The following is a 19,052-nucleotide window of genomic DNA, read 5'->3' on the forward strand; positions in this document are numbered from 1 at the left end:
CATTTCGGACAAGTACATAGGAGTTTGCCTGAGTAACAATTGAGCAATTTGTCCTTTGAGCAATAAAATGTATAACAATAATAACATTATAACAGCCTTCTTAACAATAAACAACAATTGTAATAGTACTTAATTTTATATTCCAGGGCTCCGTGATACTCAACAGTTGAACTTGAAATGTACTAAATGTTTATTTTTGAATGGAATAACCATTAAGTTATAAATGATTACTTAATCATTGGCTGACCGTACTAAGTACTAAATGAAGTGACAGAGTAAAAAAAAAATCTACTTTCAAGTTATAAAAGTTAAAATACCGGAGTTAATCTATTACTTTATTATCTCGAAGGTAACATTTACCAAAAAAAAAAAATTCTACCATAAACCAATTGTTACCGTACAGAATATTGATACCAAAAGGGTTTACAAAAATTGTGCTAATAATGGCATTTCTTGAAAACACTAGTATACTATTTAAAGAGTTAAGTCCTACAAAAAAATATGTCTGAGAAAAATAACAACAACCCAGAGCCACAAATTAAAATACACTTAAAAATTGTCTAACAGACCCTCTAAGTCCTGTAATATCGGTAAAGTACTGTCCAAGTCTATGTCCTCTGTCTGTACCTCAGTCCCAGACTGTTCTGTCGTCTGTGTCCGTGCTGTCCTGCTAACCCGCAGCTCATCTGACAGAGTACATGTCGTACGTAATGTCAGTGTGCGTCCGTCTGGTAGTGTAACCTTTTCCAGTCTGGTGACCGTCAAGTCCTGTGCCTCAAAGGACACGTCCACGTCGTCTGGCCCAGCACGTCTAAGTCCGTCAAGTCTGTGCTGTGCCGCAAGTCTGGCCATAGCTCCCGTTAAGAAGTCTGAGGGTGCATCCCTAAACAGAAGTCTAGGGTCAAGTGCGGACCTAGCTTGCACCCTCACCTTCTTAGGCGGAAACTCTGTTCTCTGTCGTACGTCCATTCCGTCTATGACCGTAGTCTCGTCAGGTCTCGGTCTAGGGAACGTATGAAACTCTGACGTCTGTCCGTCATGTCGAGGGTCAAGTGGTATATCTTTTAAAATAGAATTACAAACTAAACTAACACCTGCTGCTGAGGGAATGTCTGGCGTCGTCGGCTGGTTCTCCTAGTATTTCTGGTCCGTCGGTGTTGTAGTAACGTCCTCATACCTAACCGGCCTGGACAGTCTTGGGTTAGGAAATGTCCAGTCCAGCGCCAGGTTAGGTAGAGTGTCATGTTGTTCTGTCGGTGTCGTCTTTAGTGGTGCCGGAGTCTCTGGTGGGTCCATCCCGGACAGGAATTCTTCAATGTCCTCTGGTATTGTCGTCTGGTCCTCCAACGCGTCGAATTGGTCCGTGGGTCTTGTCCGGTCGGTCGTCGGTTGTTCTGGTAAGGTGACTGGCTGGTCTGGGTTGCCAGTAATGTCTGCGGTAGCAACCGAATGTTCTGTAGGTGGCACCCTGAAACCCGCATGTTGTAAATCTTCCAAGGGTGTTGGCCTGTAAATGGTGGACCTTACAGAAACATTCGGTGCAGGCGTCTCAGCCTCCTCGAAGTATGGTAGGAAGACCTTCCTTACCACCTCCAAAGTAACTCCCTGCTCATACTTGTGTTTCGTCACCAGGTGCCTCCTCTGGACATCAGATCTCTTTTTGGGGATTACAAAGTTACAACCTGTAATCGTACAAACCACTTGGGGTCCATGTCTGTCGTCTCTATGTCTAACCAGCTGGTCTATGGTGTCATATGTAATTCGGCACTGTTTACAGCGAAGGACTGATCCACATGCTGACCTTTTAGACATTCTGGAAATACAGGAAAAAATGGGAAAACCCATTAAGTGCATGTAATTTTAACTATTAAAGCACATAAATTTATTTATCAAAAATCATAAATATTGTATTTACTATATTGACTGGTTCGAGTTTCAGACATATTTATACTCCTCCATTACTTTATCATTAATTTTTTTAGGAATTTCTGTTTATTTATACAATTCTGCTGGTTAGTCTGTATTTTACAAAAATTCTACAGCTCAACCGTTAATGTAAACATCCATACAAAAATATAAATAAAGCTGTATTTGGCTGTGTAGGTACGACACGGTAAATCGGTATGGTATAGCACGGTAACTCAACGTGGTATGGTACGGTATGTCTGCATAATACATCAGTACGGTATGGTTATCCTTTAACTAAGCCTGATAATCAATAATCTTGTGGAAATATTCAGTATATGCGGTAGGTGTGGAATTTCCTTCTTTTTTTTCTTCTTTCTTGGAGCCCCGTACAAAAAAAAAAATGGCACTTGTTATGTGTCACCTCAAATGTGGTCATTTGTATAATGAGGCAGTTTGGTCTACATCAGCTTGGTTTGTGGTTTATGCCTCTGGTAGCGAGACATTACTATGGTAATACTGGTTTATTTAACACATTGTCTCTGGAAGCGAGACACTATTTTTTTTTCGGCTTCATGGTTTGTCATACTTGCTATAATAATAGAATCATTATAATTTTTATACAACAATGAAATATGGTAAAAACACATAATAATAATAAGGCTTACAAAAGAACAGTAGGTCTCCAAATTGTATACAACATACAGTAATACAGATTTTGAAGACAACATGCAAAGGTGAAACCACCTTAAAAAAAATAGTCATTTCTGTACTGTTTATTTATTTATTCATTACATCTTACTCATTGTAAGGTTTTAACCGATTGTGATGAACATTTAATAATTTGCCAGTCTTTACATTTTTTATTTGTAAAACTAAGGTGGAAATGACTTTCATCACTTTGAAAGGACCTGTCCAACGGAAACTTAGTTTTGGGGAACGGCCTTTGTGTTTTGTAAATACTTTTGCCCAAACAAGGTCATCTTGTTTGTATGGAATCAAATTCAGTCAAGTATCATATGTATTTTTCTGTTGTTTTGCTGCTAATAGCATGCTATGGCGAGCTTGGTCATGGCATTTTCTTAAATACTCTTGGAGGTGTCTTAGTTATTGTTGATTTCAGTGGCGCCTTGGCAGCTCTAGAAGGCATTTTTCTGCATTGGCACTGTACACATGATCTACAGTGATGAACTACATCGTCTTTACAGTTTACCCAGTAAAAATTACGTTTTAATCTCTGGTAAGATAGTTTTTCGCCCATGTGGCCTGATGTCTTGTGATCATGTATGTGTCTCAGTACGGTTTCTCTGGCACAATATGGAACTATTATCTGTGCCTGTTCCTCTCCTAATTTATTGGTGTGTAACCTATACACAACATTGTTGTGTAACTGTAAACTGGACCACTGTGAGTAATATGTTTTAAATTCACTACTTAAATGAGAAATGTCTTCACTAGTTGGCCTTTCTTGTTTAGCTAGAAAGGACTTTAAAGGACCTATGTTGGGATCTTCCTGTTGGATTGTCGACCAATCCACCCCTTGTGTATCCTCCAGCGGTCTTACAGTATTCCTCAGGGGATCAGAATTCTTATTGAAACCTTCAATTTGCATCTCGGTAACATTTATCAACAGATCACCTTCCAGGGCCCTTGGTTGGTCATCTGTAACTTCACTCTGATTCTTTCCTGTTAAACCATTCCGTTCTCTCTCATGCAAACTCTGAATACATTCAAGGTAAGGTTGACTGGCAATCCCAGAAACACGAGATCCGATACATTGATTTGAATCTTGCTCTGTTTCCTTATCCAAGTGTTCCTGTTTTTCACAGTGTTTGCAAGTACCACATGGTCTCCTGGACAATGCATCTGCATTTCCATGACGAATTCCACTTCTGTGTTCCACTTCAAAATCATAAAGACTAAGTGCGTTTATCCACCTACTCATCTGTCCCATAGGTGTTCTGAATTTCAAGGCCCATGACAGAGCCGAATGATCTGTACGTATCAAAAAATGTACACCGTACAAGTAATTCTGGAAATGGTTAACTGAGTCAGCAATGGCTAAAAGTTCTCTGCGGGTCACGCAATATTGACGCTCTGCGCGATTTAAGGTACGACTGTAATATGCAATGACGCGAATAGAATCGCCTTGCTTCTGTTGTAGTACACTACCTAAACAATATGAACTACAATCTGTATTTAGTATATATGGGTCATTGGAGTTTGGGTAACCCAGAACCGGTGCCTCTGTCAGTGCTCTCTTCAATTTGCCAAAAGCCTGCTGACAGTCTTCAGTCCAAATGAATGTTCTGTCTTTACCGGTTAACTGGTGTAAAGGATGGGCAATATTTGCAAAACCCTTTATTAGTCTACGGTAGTACGAAACAATCCCTAAAAATGAGGAAACTTGTTTAGCACTCTTTGGTACAGGCCAATCTTGAACGGCCTTGACTTTTTCATCATTAGGAGATATTCCATTTTGATCTACTATATGGCCAAGAAAATGTAATTTTATCTGAAATAGGTGAACCTTCTTAGGCATTATTTTTAACTTGGCCTTTTCAAGTCTTCTGAATACTTCCTCTAATTCAGTAATATGTGTCTAAAAGTCAGTTGTGAAAACCAAAATATCGTCAACATATATGAGTACAGTCTGATACTGAAGGCCTGACATTTTGCATTCCATTAATCGCTGAAAAGTAGCTACTGCATTGGTAAGGCCGAAACTTAAAACTTTGAAACGGTATTGGCCTTTCTGGCACACGAAACTGGTTTTATTCATGTCATCGGGATCCATCTGTACTTGATGGAAACCGAAAGAGCAGTCTAAAGAACTATAATATTTTGCGCCTTTAAGGCAGTCTAAACAATCTTGTATTCTTGGCAGTGGGTAGCTGTCCTTAAGGGTCACAGAGTTCAACCTCCTATAATCAATAGCCAGTCTAATTGAGTTATCTGCCTTGCGAACCGGTACAATGGGTGCTGCCCAAGGGCCATTACTCTCTTCAATTAGCCCGGCTTCAAGTAATCTGTCTACTTCACTATTAACCTCCTCCTGTACCTTTTGTGGTAGTCGTCTTGGCTGCTGCTTTATTGATGGTGCCAGACCCGTATTTATCTTGTGTTTAACTAGGTCTGTATTTCCTAAATCTGATTTAGATTTGCTAAATATGTGTTGATATTTGACCAATAATTCCTCAACACGCTTTGGCTCCATAGGTTTAAGGTTTGACCTGCATTCGTCCATTACAGGTTTTATGTGCTCTGGTAAAATCATGTTCTCTGTGAGACCAACACTGACTCTGTTTATTCTCCCAGTTTCTCCAGGGTGATTTACAGGTAATACAGGTGAATAAGTAGCAATATTCATTGATTTCCATATAGTGACTGGTTTTTCATTTAAATTTATCAGCCACAGAGGTACATTTCCATTCCCTGTATCTACAAGGGCTTTGGCTACCATAACACCTTCCTGGAGTAGTCTCTCTTCATAATTGTCAGTTAACCCTGTTTGAAAATGTGGCAATTCTTTTCCAAAGGTACCCTGTATAACAGTTTCACTGTATGGCGGTAATTTCATGGTCTCAATGGCTCTAATTCTGTAAACCACTGGTAGATTTTGTTCTTCTATACATTCTATAATTTGGCCTTTACACTGGACTTCACCATTTCCCATATTCAAGGTCAAACTATGTTTGTGCATAAAGTCCCAACCAATAATACGTGGGGCATTAACATCTGCAACCAAAAAATCATGTTCAAATTTTTGCCATCAATACTAAGATTTAATGTCACAAAGCCATAACTGGATATTTTTCCCCCATCTGCACCTCTGAAAACAGAAATTGTAGTAAGGAGAGGTGGTCTCTTATCTGGTGGTATCAATTTCCAATTCTCAAGTCTTAATATGGTCACTGAACTCCCAGTGTCTAAAAGTGCATATAATGAAAAATCATTAATTTTCAAGGGCATGAAATATGTACCTAATTGTCTACTTTGAATTGGAGGGTTTAAGTTTATAGGATTTGCCTCCCTTAGTCCACTCATAGTATTTGTAGGGTTTAAGGTCGACGGAATTGTCTCCCTTGGTCTATCAATTGATCCTTGTGAAAAATTAAATATAGCTGAAGGCCGGATCTCTCCCTCAGCTAATAACCGTTTCCCTGATTCTGAGGTCTAGTATCTTGACTACTTTTGTTCTTGTATTGATTTCTATACTCTTGGGTACCTCTATATTGTGGGTTGTGGAATTTGTTATAAGGAAGATTCCTGGAATCCTTTAACTGAGGGCAATCGCTTTTATAGTGACCTGGTAGTCCACAACCAAAGCATACACCGGTGGCGGTATTCTGCTACCAGGGTTATCTGACCTGTTATTTCTGGTTTCCTTCTTACCCTGTTCGTTTTCAGTTTGGGCTATTCTCTGATACATTTGAGTTTCTGAACGTCTCTCCAACTCATCTACTCTCCGCAATATGCCATCTAATGGTTCATTTTGGACCATTCGGGAATAAGAACTTCGTCTTGTATAATTTAATTCAGATTCTACTGCTAATCTTAGGGCCTCAGACATTGTTTTGGGGCCTCCTACTATGTCATTTGCTAGGTCATCTAAAGACTCATTGCACTTTCGAATGCGTGCCCTTAATTTAGCTACATGTAACTTTCTCTGATTTTGTGGCTGGAACCGTTCTACTAGATGTGATACTATATGGTCATAGTCTCTCCTTCTGTGCAAGGGGATATCATTTAATATTTCAGTGGCATTGCCACGTAGACTCACAGCTAACTGGAGGGCCTTCTTATCACGGGTCCAATTATTTAGGTCACTTGTCATTTCAAACTGTGTCAAATAAGAACTAAGGTCAGAAGTACCATCGTAAGTGGGTGGTTTAATGTTGCTTGATGGCTTAGTAGTCATACTTGTCATAATTGGGGTTTGTACTGGGTACTGTAAAGGTTCGAGTGGCATGTTTAAAGACAATGGCCTTCCAACATCTGTATTCCTAGGTAAAAAAGCATTGAAGCATCAACACGAGTATCACGGGGACCAAGGAGCCGTTCTGTACTGGCCCCTACAGTAACTCGACTCCTCACACCCTGATATCCCGTCAAAGGTTCATCCAGCAGGCCAGCCTCTGAGTGCTCATCAGAGTGAAACTTTTCCCTTTGTTCCTGACCCCCGGGGCCCTGGCTTCTCCACTGGATATGATGCAGGACTTGCCAGGATGGATAAAACCCTGGTCTTCTGAAACTCGTTCCTCCCCTGTGCGCCTGCGCCAGGTCACTTCACCGGAAGGCGTGCCAAATACCACCGACTGTCTGCCGGCTGGTACCCAGTTGTCTTCATACATATCACCGCAGTCCATCGACCGTAATCTCGACCTTGACGTTGCCTCCGTCTCCCGGGCGTTCGATAGAGTACTGTCGGTGGTAGAAGCCTGGGTAGATAAGGTATATCTGGTTCGGTTTTGAACCTGGGTACTGGGTAGGTAATCATGGTCTATGACATGCTGTGCTTCAGTCGATGGTATATCAGCTGGGTCCATGGTAAGTTCACTAAGTGTTTCCATCATGGACTGTAACTAAGTCTATTTTATTTAACAACACACACACACACAAAAATATGTTTACTCTTACTTTTTTTTCTAGAACAGTAAATATAGAATATTTACAGAATTTAAATATTGCATGTTTTAGCGCTTTATTATATCACAAATACATATGTGCACAAATGTATTTGTATAAGTCAAGTTTAACAATGTTCTTTAAAGCTAACTTGGTAGCAGTCAGCAATTTAACTGGCTCTAAGGACTGGTTTTCTTAACAGCCTGGAAACAGCTGTCTCACACTTAGGTTAGGATGGTATAGTTACTGTAACTAGTATTAATGAAATAAGTTTGTTACCTAAATCTTGTAATGGCTTTAGCGCTATACCCTGACCTGGTACCGGTCACAATACTAGCCTGGAGACGGCTACAATATATAATAGAATGGTTGTTTAGATATTTAATAAGCGGCAGGGCGCGGCTCTATGAAATGTACCAAGAACAAAGTACACCAAGCTCAACGCGCCAACAAAACAACACAAAAAAAATCTTACTAAAGTCTGGTAACGACTTTACCAAGGCAAGGTCTGGTAATGACCCTTACAAAGTCTGGAGGCGACTTTCACAACAAAACAAGTCACTGGTGGTTATACTAGCTTTGTACTAAATTTTTAACAAAGGCTAAACTACTCCTATATCTACTGACTTTCTTACTCACCCAGGCTTCGAAACAGCCTTAAGTTGCTATCTATTACTTAAACCTGGACTGAAATCTAAATTTTATTTTAGATTAAACATATACAATATTTTATTAAAAAAAGAATAAGGGTGCAGTCTCCACAAATAAATCAGCACTGGCTTTTGTAAATAAAGTCCTAGACTCCTAAGTATACTATGGTGGTTTAACAATCAATACACTCTTCACTGTACTGTAGTAAATATCTAGGTCAAGTTTACAAATGTTTACAAAATGTCACGCTCGCTTATCGATTGATACCGGTAGTAAATAAGGTCACTGGTTATGTCGATGTGTGGTCCTTTATCCTGCTAAGCTGCCACCAAATTCTGTAGTGCCCCTAGCGGTGCTGTACTTTGGGTGGGGGGTAAAATTGTAAATGAACAGACCAAGGGCAAAGGGCCTACAGTCAGGGGACAAAGTCCTCCAATTCCTATACTATAATGGGTTACTCGTTTTATTTATTTGGGGGTAATCAATAAGTTGAATAAACTAGGGTCTGGTCGCGACCCCTTTAGGCTGGTAGCGCCTAAGGCAAGGCTGGTAGCGCCCGAGTATAAAGGCTGGTAGCGCCCGAGTTCAAAATTATTTCAAAGTTCAAATGAACTGTTAAATAAACTACTGACAATGTTCCTTTCGGCTTCAAACAACTTTTTATTTTGAGGAGCCTTAACAATAATTATTAATTAAGACACAAATAAAAAAAGTCAATATGAACTATCGGCAAAAGTCGCGAAGCAGACGGACCGAAACTCTAGAATTTACAGAGTTTTTCTAAGAGAAAAAAAACAGCCAAATACAGCTAATAAATATAACTGTATAATTTACTAGTAATAAGTACCTTGATGTTTCAAAGTTAGAACAATTTTGTTACAAGTTTTGAAGTAAAATAATTTAAAGATCTGAGAGAGACCGAAAATACAGCCTGTGTGTACAAGAGACGGAGGCAAAGTGATGATTTCAGCGTTCTACTAATTAACCTTTTGGTATGCAATGGTATGCAAATGAGGATGAATACCTGAATCTAAATTAGTCTGAATAAGGTCAAAGTCGGAAATACCCGGACAGGTCCGTAACCGAGTTGATGCTACGAACTTAAACCGGCCGACCATGACGTCATTCGGGATACGAACGTTTCCTTATATGCAAATAAGGCGGAGCTTAACCTCTAAGCAAAACAAAACAGCTAAAGTCGGACAATTTGTAAAAATGAAACAACCTAGAACGCTGGGAATCATCACTACATGCCAAGTATTAAATATCAAATACTTGACAATAAAAACCTAATTATTACTGCAGAAAATGAAGCGATTTCGGTCCGTCTAAACAGAGATTTAGTTACCCGGTGCATACTTACAAAAATCCAAGATGGCTGACAACTGTCAAAATTTCAACTGACATAAACTTTTATGAAGCTTTACAAAGTCAACCATGGACATTACATGAAAACATCGATTTAATTTAATACAGCAGGTAATTGTTGATTGAACTGTTGAATAATTCAGACTGACATTGCGTACTTTTACCGAAAATCCCTGCGAAAGCTACAGTTAAAATGTTTCACTACTGAAACAAACACCTGACTTGAATATTTTGGAATGTAGTTTAGTAAACAACAATTTAATAATGCATCTGGTTATCTGTCAATGCCTAGAAAGGTTACAGAACAATAAACTGTGATTAAAGTGTAGTTGACAGATAGTCTAACAATTTTTGAAATAAAAATAAAAAACTACAGATAGGCCGTAAAAGCAGTGCCAAACCATTGCCTGAAACGAGGTCGTGAGGCATCAATCCTCACACTATGTACAGCGTTGAAACTTTACATATATTTTGTCATCGCTAAGTTAGAAAGAAAGCCAAGAACCATAATTCTTTCCTTGCATATTGCCTTTCGTCAAGCACTTACAAGCAATCGTTGGCTTCCGCAGGCGATGTTCTTGTAAACCTAATGCATAGCACTCTTAATACACATACACATGTTTTTATATTTAGGGATATATATCAAATAAGTCCGGAACTGCATTTTCATCGGAATGCGAATTACAGTTTAACATACCCTCAAGCAGTTCTCAAGACATTGAGCAAAAACCGTTTGCTCTACTGACAGACGAACATACCTACAGATCAACGCGACCGGTTTGTGCAAAGCAATGTGCCCCTGCTTTTTTGAAAGGGGCAAAAAATATGACGACCAACAGCAGCTTATAAATCCTGATATTTGGTTGGTGACTGGTCATATAGGGGTCCGTAGAAAGTGATATTAACTGTAAAAAAGTGATATTCTTGTAAAACAAACTTTATCAATATTTGTCTTGTTATTATTTTAAATGCAATTGGTTTAAATACAATATTACAGCGTCATATTCTGTACATTTTCGTTTCAACTTCTCTAAAATAAAAAATCTATATGTCATAGAATACTAAAGGCGGTTGACTAAATATTGTTTTCTTATGAACAAGAGTATAACATTAGCTTTATTTAATACTAGCCACAAACAGCCTTTCCCAGTGTAGTCATAATATTAAGATAAAGTATTATGATACCGGTGTATATGCAAAACTTGGATATTTGCTTCATAATATTTTTAATGGCAAGATTAGTGCAAAAAGCTACGAAGACTGATTATATTGCTAACCATTAAGGGGAACATCTCAGCAGATCTTGAATATTAAGTAGAACGTGGTAATAGTCTTGTGCTAAAATCACTGGACAACCGCTATAGATTTGCAGCTATAGAATCTTAAACATAGTAGTTTTGAACTTAGCTAAGTAGACAAGAATGTGTCTGTAGGACACAAGGTGTGCCCCCACTGGTACATTTGTCACAAATAAGGGGAATAATTCAAATATTTAAAGTCTTAAGGGGGTATAGCCTCAACAAACAATTTATATGATTCATTATTCAAGGCTATATACTTTTTTAGCTATGAACATCATAAACAAACAAAACTCACTTTTTTGCTGTTTCAAGGGCCCTAACTCTGTAATTAGAGCTAAAATCTCAAGACGAATGTCTAGTGCGCAAGGTCACATAATGATAAAGACTCAAGCAAGGTTTCATGAATTTACATTAAATGCTTTTTGAGGTAGGCACGTCATATTTTTTTTGGACAGACGGACAAGACCAAATCTATATGCCCCCTTAATTGAGCGTTGGCGGCACAAAAATCTTAAGAATTGCATCAACTATGATGACATCAAAAGTCGACAAGAAATGCTTTCCTATTCTAATTTTAAGGCAACCATGTACATACTATCTTAAACAGATTTTGTTTTTCTATCTATCTCTGTATTTGTATTTTATGTATTAGAACTTCTGTTGCATAGACTCTACGGGACTGATTGTCTAGTTTGTTTGTTTGTTTGTTTTTTGTTGTTTTCTTTTTTGGAAGTCACACACACATAATTTTTCGGTGAAATGGAGAATTGCGAATTTCCATTATTACAATTAATCCAGCTGAATTGTATCCTCACATGAAATATTTGAACACCCAAAGCAAGGTTTTGTTTCGGTAAGGGGCAAGTGAGCGACCTTAACTACTGGTACCACCCCAATTCCAGCAGTTCTACTAATTCAATAGGACAATATCATCTAATGTACATAAGCAGGCAATTCCTTGTTACACTGGCCTTGTATCTGAAAAGCCATCGGACCAGTACATCACCTAGTATGCCAATACCGCATTAAGGCCCACCGGCCCTGTTTTATAACCTTGCATATGTTCCACTGAAATCTTAAATTGGAATTAAGATTAAAATAATTTTATGTTGTGCAGCGCCATTGAATGTTCATGCAGTTCGCGTGAACGTCAACGTTGTCTGATGACACGAACAATAATAGCAGCCTTATGCTGTTCATATATGTTTAAATTCATTGCAAATCTGTTACTATAGTTAGTAAAATAATGAAAAAATGTAGATATATCCAATGGTCCGAGAGCTCACGGACTTTTATTGCAACAATTGAGGCCAAAAGAAGTTTTTACTTTTTTGGAAACAATATTTCATATCCTCCATGAAAACCCATTTCTTAAGTGTCAAAGCCGTGCCTATCTATATTTTGTTTACTTATGTTTGTGATAGGAGAGGTAAAACTCACTTGCTAAAATTTAGGGGGTAGGGTAAAGTTTACGTCTACCAGTTTTTTCACTGTTTAATTACAGTAACTATCTTATTGTCAGTAACTGTATATATGTCAACCAATGTCAGCAAAAAGAAATTCATCAAAAAGGAATGAAGGGCAAACTTGATATTTAAGGTCAAAGGTCAAATTCATGTACAAATCACAAAAATTGGCATATTTGAAATTTATTTTCATTCTTAAAAATTAGTTTGTTATCATAAGTCACTCAGTTTTACTTATGTAATGTGTATATATCAGCCAAAGTCAGAAATGCAAGTCTTATTGCAAAACGTCAAAGTCAGCCCTTTCAAGTTCATTTTCATGCAAAAATGTGAAAAATGTTACATTTACTTTTTTAATCTGTTTAAAATGTATTCACATTATTAGTCACTGAAGATAATTTGTTTTAATGTCTGTATGCCAGGCAAAGTCAGCAGTGCAGATGTAACCCCAAAACTGCCAAGGGTAAAGCTTATATCAAAGGTCAAAGGTCAAATTTGTGTGAAAAATTGCCTGAATAGCTTCCTGTTTGAAATATAAATGCTATTTCTAATCGTTATTAGTAATTGCTCGTGATTTATTTTAATGTATATATGTCCCACAATGTCAGTAATAAAGATATCGTCTGTAATTAGAAAAGTTCAAATGTGATATTAAGGGTCAAAGGTCATTTTCATGTAAAGAAAATAAAAAATTGCTCTTTCACTTTTCTTTTTGTTGATAGTATTTTGTCGATATTAGTCAACGATATCAGGTCATTTTAATGTATAAATGTTAGGCAATGTCTAGTAGGCACATATAATTTCAAAACATCCAAGGTCAACCATAGTATCAAAGGTCAAAGTTCAAAAAAGTGAGTAAAATGTTTCAAAAATATCACCTATTTGTAATAATTTTTTTTGTATAAAAGTATTTGTTTTGTCATTTTAATAACTAATCATTGTTCATTTTACTGTATATAAATCAGACAATGTCATGGAAGAGAAAATAAGTCAAGGTCAAACCTGGTATTGGAGGTCAGGGGTCACTTTTGTATAAAAAATCACAACCTTTACCATACTTACTCATTACTTTGATCAAAAATAGCTTGTTGTTATAATTCACTGTTAGCAATTTACTTTAATGTATACATATCAAGCAAGGTCAGCAATGTAGGTCTTATCCTTATAAGTCAAAGGCAAACCTATTATCAAAGGTCAAAGGTCAAATTTGTGTAAGAATTCGCAAAATAACACGAATAATGCAAAGATTCTTGGTTGCGGGTTTATCCCGCTACCAAAGTTAAAGTGTATTCTGACAATCATAGCATCTTTATTTTATTCCGAATCTCATCCAAAAGATGTTCATGTGCTACACAAAATAGTCCCATTCATGAACAGTGCGGATAAATTATCAATGAACAAGCAGTTCTTATTCAACCTGTATCCACTCACACTGACCATTTAGATTATATAAGATCTATCAATGATAAGGTATTCCAGCCCATGGTTACATCACAAGCTGGGTCAGGCAAAGTTCATCTTAGATATGAGGCACATTAAATTTGTATTTGTTTCTCATTCATGTATATTCATAGACTCGCATTTAAACAGAAAATAAATCTACCAAAAACCTGCAACCATCAGACATTTCAAGGCTTTGATTCTTTATTGTGTAGGTTATTTGTGTCACTACTAGTAAAACTGATCATTTTAAAGTATATACAACTGACAATATCACTGTTGAAATAATAATGAAAAAAAGTCAAGGTCAAACCTGACATTAAAGGTCAAAGGTCATTTTCATGTAAAAATTCATAATACAGCATTTTTAATTTCTTCTTCGTTACAAATTATCTTGTCATTTTGTTCATTGAAAATAATTCTGTCTTATGTTTATTTGTAAATCAATGTCAGCAATGCAGATCTAATTTCAAAAACAGTGATTGGTATAGCTTATATCAAAGGTAAAAGATGAAATTTGCGTGAAAGATCGCAAAAAAAAAAATAGCATTTTTGCAATACTTTTCATTGTTTAAAGGTATTTTGTCATTATTAATATCTTATGGTTATTCCTTGAAGTTTCATACATGTATATATATGGGTCAATGTCAACAATGGAGATATCATAAGACATGAGTCTAGATCAGCCCAGATGTTAAAGTTTAAAATTCATTTTCGGGTAATAAATTCAAAAGATAGCACTGTTATTTTATCTCTTTGTTCAAACATATCTTGTTATAACTTGATGTTAATTCATTTTAATGTTAGCCTTTACTTACTTACTTCCTTACTGCCTTCCATCTTCTTATGGCCGTTTTATGTTTTATGATTAGATGCGGCAATGTACTGCACCGTATTCTGCAGGCCGCTGATATCTCTCCACGGCTTGGTCTCAAATGGGATGTCTGTTGGCTAAACGTTCTGGCTTGCTTCTTCCAGATAGGAACAGCTCTGCAGAATGTGAAACGGTGTTTGTTCCTCTGATCCGCACTGACATTTAGCTTTCTCTGCAACTCACAGCTTCTTCATATGTTTTCTCAGGCCACAGTCTTCAGTGCGCAGACAGAAGACAGTTAATTGCCTGTTTAGCTTGTGTAGACAGTCCTGATTTGGCAGGAACCTCCATTTATGTTCTTCCAGTCTGACGCAAAGCTATTCTCCCACAGAGTCTGGGCTTCTCTGTATGAAGTTGGAGGTTAGGGCTGTATTTGCCTGATTGCTGTCTTTGCAAGTTTGTGCGCAGCTTCATTTCCAGCTATGCCCACATGTGCAGGAATCTATCGAAATGCTACATTGTTGTTCTCAGACAGGAGATTGATGTTTTTCAACAGCTGTCTGATTAAGTTGACTGATGGACCTGCTGAGAGAGCCTGAAGAGCTGACTTGGGGTCTGTTAGGAATATATTATCCCTTTTCTCCTCGCTCATACTGTTCGAGTGTCGCCGATGTGAGGGCTTGCATCTGGATCTGTAGTTGGAGCATCTCTTCCCCACTGTATGAGAGAGTATGAAGGAGGAGCTGTCTGAAAATTTGATGTAGGCACCTGCCCAAGCTTTCTGAACTGCCTTTTCCACTGATCCACTGGTATATTCTTGGGTCCAAGAGTGTGCTGGATAGCGGTTATTGATCATTTCTAGCGTAAGAGATTGTTGGTAAACCTGGTGTTGCTTTCCCTTTTCTTCTGCTCCTGGCACCTCCAATCTGATCTTTGGAGCACATTGTCTGGGAACCTATTCATTGGGCTCGAGCGGCTCTGCCTCTGTGTCCAGTGCTGCTGCTTTCCCTTTTTGCAGTTTTTTGACGATGTGGTTAAGACTCTGTCTTTTCAGTCTGTTCTTGGTTCTGCTCTCAAATTTTGAGTGGAGTGGGTGGGATGGTAGTCTCTTTGCCTTCTCTGCATGGACAAAAGCTTTGTACTCTCGTCTTGTCTCTAATGGTTCAGGGTTGGCTGTCTTTTCTATTTATTTTATTTGAGTTGTTTTCATTGCCCCGGGATTATCCTTAGACCTGAAATTTAACTTTGTCCAGTTTATCTTTACAGGTTTTGGAAGCAGGTACTTGGACTTGCAGAGGATCTTTGCATTTACTCCCTAACTTGTTCCAGCCATTTTTTTCATAATGGCGAGTTTTTTGAAGGCCCTCTCCTTCGACATTTAATGTTAGATTTGACCTTGACTAATTTTTCATTATTATTTCAAGAATGATATCATCTGTTATATATACTTTAAAATGAATAATAATTAGTTAATAGTTTTTAAATACCCTCAAAACATAAAGAAAAATTATTGCAAAAATACTGGGTTTTTTGGCTAATTTTCACGCAAAGTTGACCTTTGACCTTTGATAATAGGTTTGGCTTTGCCTTATATGGATAAGACCTACATTCCTGACCTTGCTTGACATGTCTACATTAAAATAAATTGCTAACAGAAAATTCTAACAAGAGCTATTATTTTTTAACAAAGTAATGAGTAAGTATGCTACAATTTGATCTTTTACACAAAAATGACCCCTGACCTTTAATAACAGGTTCGACCGTGACTTATTTTCTCTTCCATGACATCGTCTGACATATATACAGTAAAATGAAAAACGATCAGTTACTAAATTGACAAAACAAATACTTTTAAACAATAAAAATCATTACAAACAGGTGATATTATTGCAACATTTTATTCACTTTTTTGACCTTTGTCCTTTGAAATTATGGTTGACCTTGAATGTTTTGAAATAATATGTGCATACCAGACATCGCCTACTTTTTATACATTAAAATGAACTGATATTTTTGATTAATATCGACAAAATATCATTAACAAGAAGAAAAGTTAAAGAGCTATTTTTTCAATCTTTTACTTGGAAATGACCTTTGACCCTTAATATCACATTTGAACTTGTCTGATTTTAGACGATATCTTTATTACTGACATTGTCGGACATATATACATAAAAACAAATTACGAGCAATTACAAATAATGATCAGAAATGCTGTTATATTTCAAACAGGAAACTATTCATGCAGTTTTTCCCAAAATTTTGACCTTTGATCTTTGATATAAGCTTTACCCTTGGCAGTTTTGGGGTAAACTTTGCACTGCTGACTTTGCCTGACATACAGACATTAAAACGAATTAACTTCAGTGACTAACAATGTGAATACATATTAAAAACGTTAGAAAAAGTAAATGTAACATTTTTCATATTTTTGCATGAAAATGAACTTTGACCTTCAATTATCAGAGTTGACCTTGACATTTTGCAATAAGATTTGCATTTCTGACTTTGACTGATATACACACATTACATATATAAAGCTGAGTGACTTATGATAACAAACTAATTTTTAAGAATAAAAATAAATTTCAAATATGCCATTTTTTGTGATTTGTACATAAATTTGACCTTTAACCTTAAATATCAAGTTTGCCCTTCATTCCTTTTTGATGAATTTCTTTTTGCTGACATTGGTTGACATATATACAGTTACTGACAATAAGATAGCTACTGTAATTAAACAGTGAAAAAACTGGTAGACGTAAACTTTACCCTACCCCCTAAATTTTTACAAGTGAGTTTTACCTCCCCTATCACAAACATAAGTGAACAAAATATAGATAGGCACGGCTTTGACACTTAAGAAATGGGTTTTCATGGAGGATATGAAATATTGTTTCCAAAAATGTATAAACTTCTTTTGGCCTCAATTGTTGCAATAAAAGTCCGTGAGCTCTCGGACTACAACATCTATTATTCTAATTGGTTGACAAACCAAGATCGAGCCCTTTTAGTAAAAGAAAAATTCTGTAAACTTTAAAATTCTATGGATTATAAAAAGAGCTGTCACAGGAGAAAGTGAGGGTGAGAATTTTGATGCTGGATAGTGAAATAGACATATCTGTGGAAGCTAAAGCTATCACCGGAGCGATTAAGGTAGCTCTGCACGTTTGATAAACCGGACGTGACGGCGTAACGTCATTTATCCGGAAAACGTAGAATAATGCCTGGATTCGGAGTAGTCGGAAACGAAAATCAGTTTATGAATTAATGGCAATCAGTAAGTAAATTTATTAAGATGGCACTGTTACTATCTTTCTTCAGTTAAAATACGATATAAAAACATTTGACACTTGATATAATTCAAAATAATGTCTTAAAATTAGCTCGAAATAGGCGGTTCACTTTAATCATAGCCAACTATCTCAACAACAAGCACATGGACCTTTACATTTCATTTCACCATATTATAGGCCATTTATCTATTTACGACAGTGAAAAGTTTCATTAAAATCTACATTTTAGAAAAACTTCTGTTCGCAAAAATGTTATGAAAGTTGCGATTTTCCCATAGACTCCCATTATGAAAACATGCGTGAGGTCGAATTTTTTTACATCAGTCTAGCAAAAAATGAAGCACATGACCCTATCTTTTTATTCGCTGAATGTTCTTACTGTGTTCCGAAGTTTTGAAAAATCGGAGTTTAATCAAAGTCTACACTGTAGAAGATATTTCGATCCTAACGTGCAGAACTACCTTAATGCCTGATGCAGGTCCAAGTCAGACCTATTTTAGTAATAATAGAGATAGAGTGGAAGTGTATCAAAACATTAACGAAGTATAAATTGGACATAATTCATGGAATATTTCAGCAAGTGTCATATGATGTGGGTGATAATGTGGAACAAATACTTCGGTATGAATAAAATTTAGTAATAACCGAGATGATAATAAAAACGATACAGAGCATAAAATGTTTATATAAAAGTCAAAATTAAAATAGAGCATTTTTCATGGAATTTTTGAGCCAGAGCTATGTAACTTGTATGATGTGATTTCTGTTATATCAAATGCATTAATAATAATAAGGAGAGATTGAATGTGCATCACAACTTCTGAAATTCTAAGTAAAAGGGCATAATTAATAAAATATTAGTGCCACAGTTATGGACCTTGTGTCATACATTGATGTAGGTGATAATGGATCAACTATTTTAAATTTGAACCAAATACATTTAGTTACAACAGAGATAAAGTGAAAAAAACATGAAAATTAAAATGAATGTAGAATCTACACAAAAAGGAGGAAATAATTTATGAGTTATGGACCTTAAGTTATATAAAGTGGGTAACGATGTCGAGTTTGAATCAAAACCATTTAATTATAACAATAATATAGTGCCATTGATTCAAAATTATCCTGAAATTCTTGTATAGTAAAATTGTGGCATAATTCAGGACGTATTGGACCAGAATTA

The sequence above is a fragment of the Mercenaria mercenaria genome, chromosome 17 (assembly GCF_021730395.1).
Source record: "Mercenaria mercenaria strain notata chromosome 17, MADL_Memer_1, whole genome shotgun sequence".
Classification (NCBI taxonomy): Eukaryota; Metazoa; Mollusca; class Bivalvia; order Venerida; family Veneridae; genus Mercenaria; species Mercenaria mercenaria.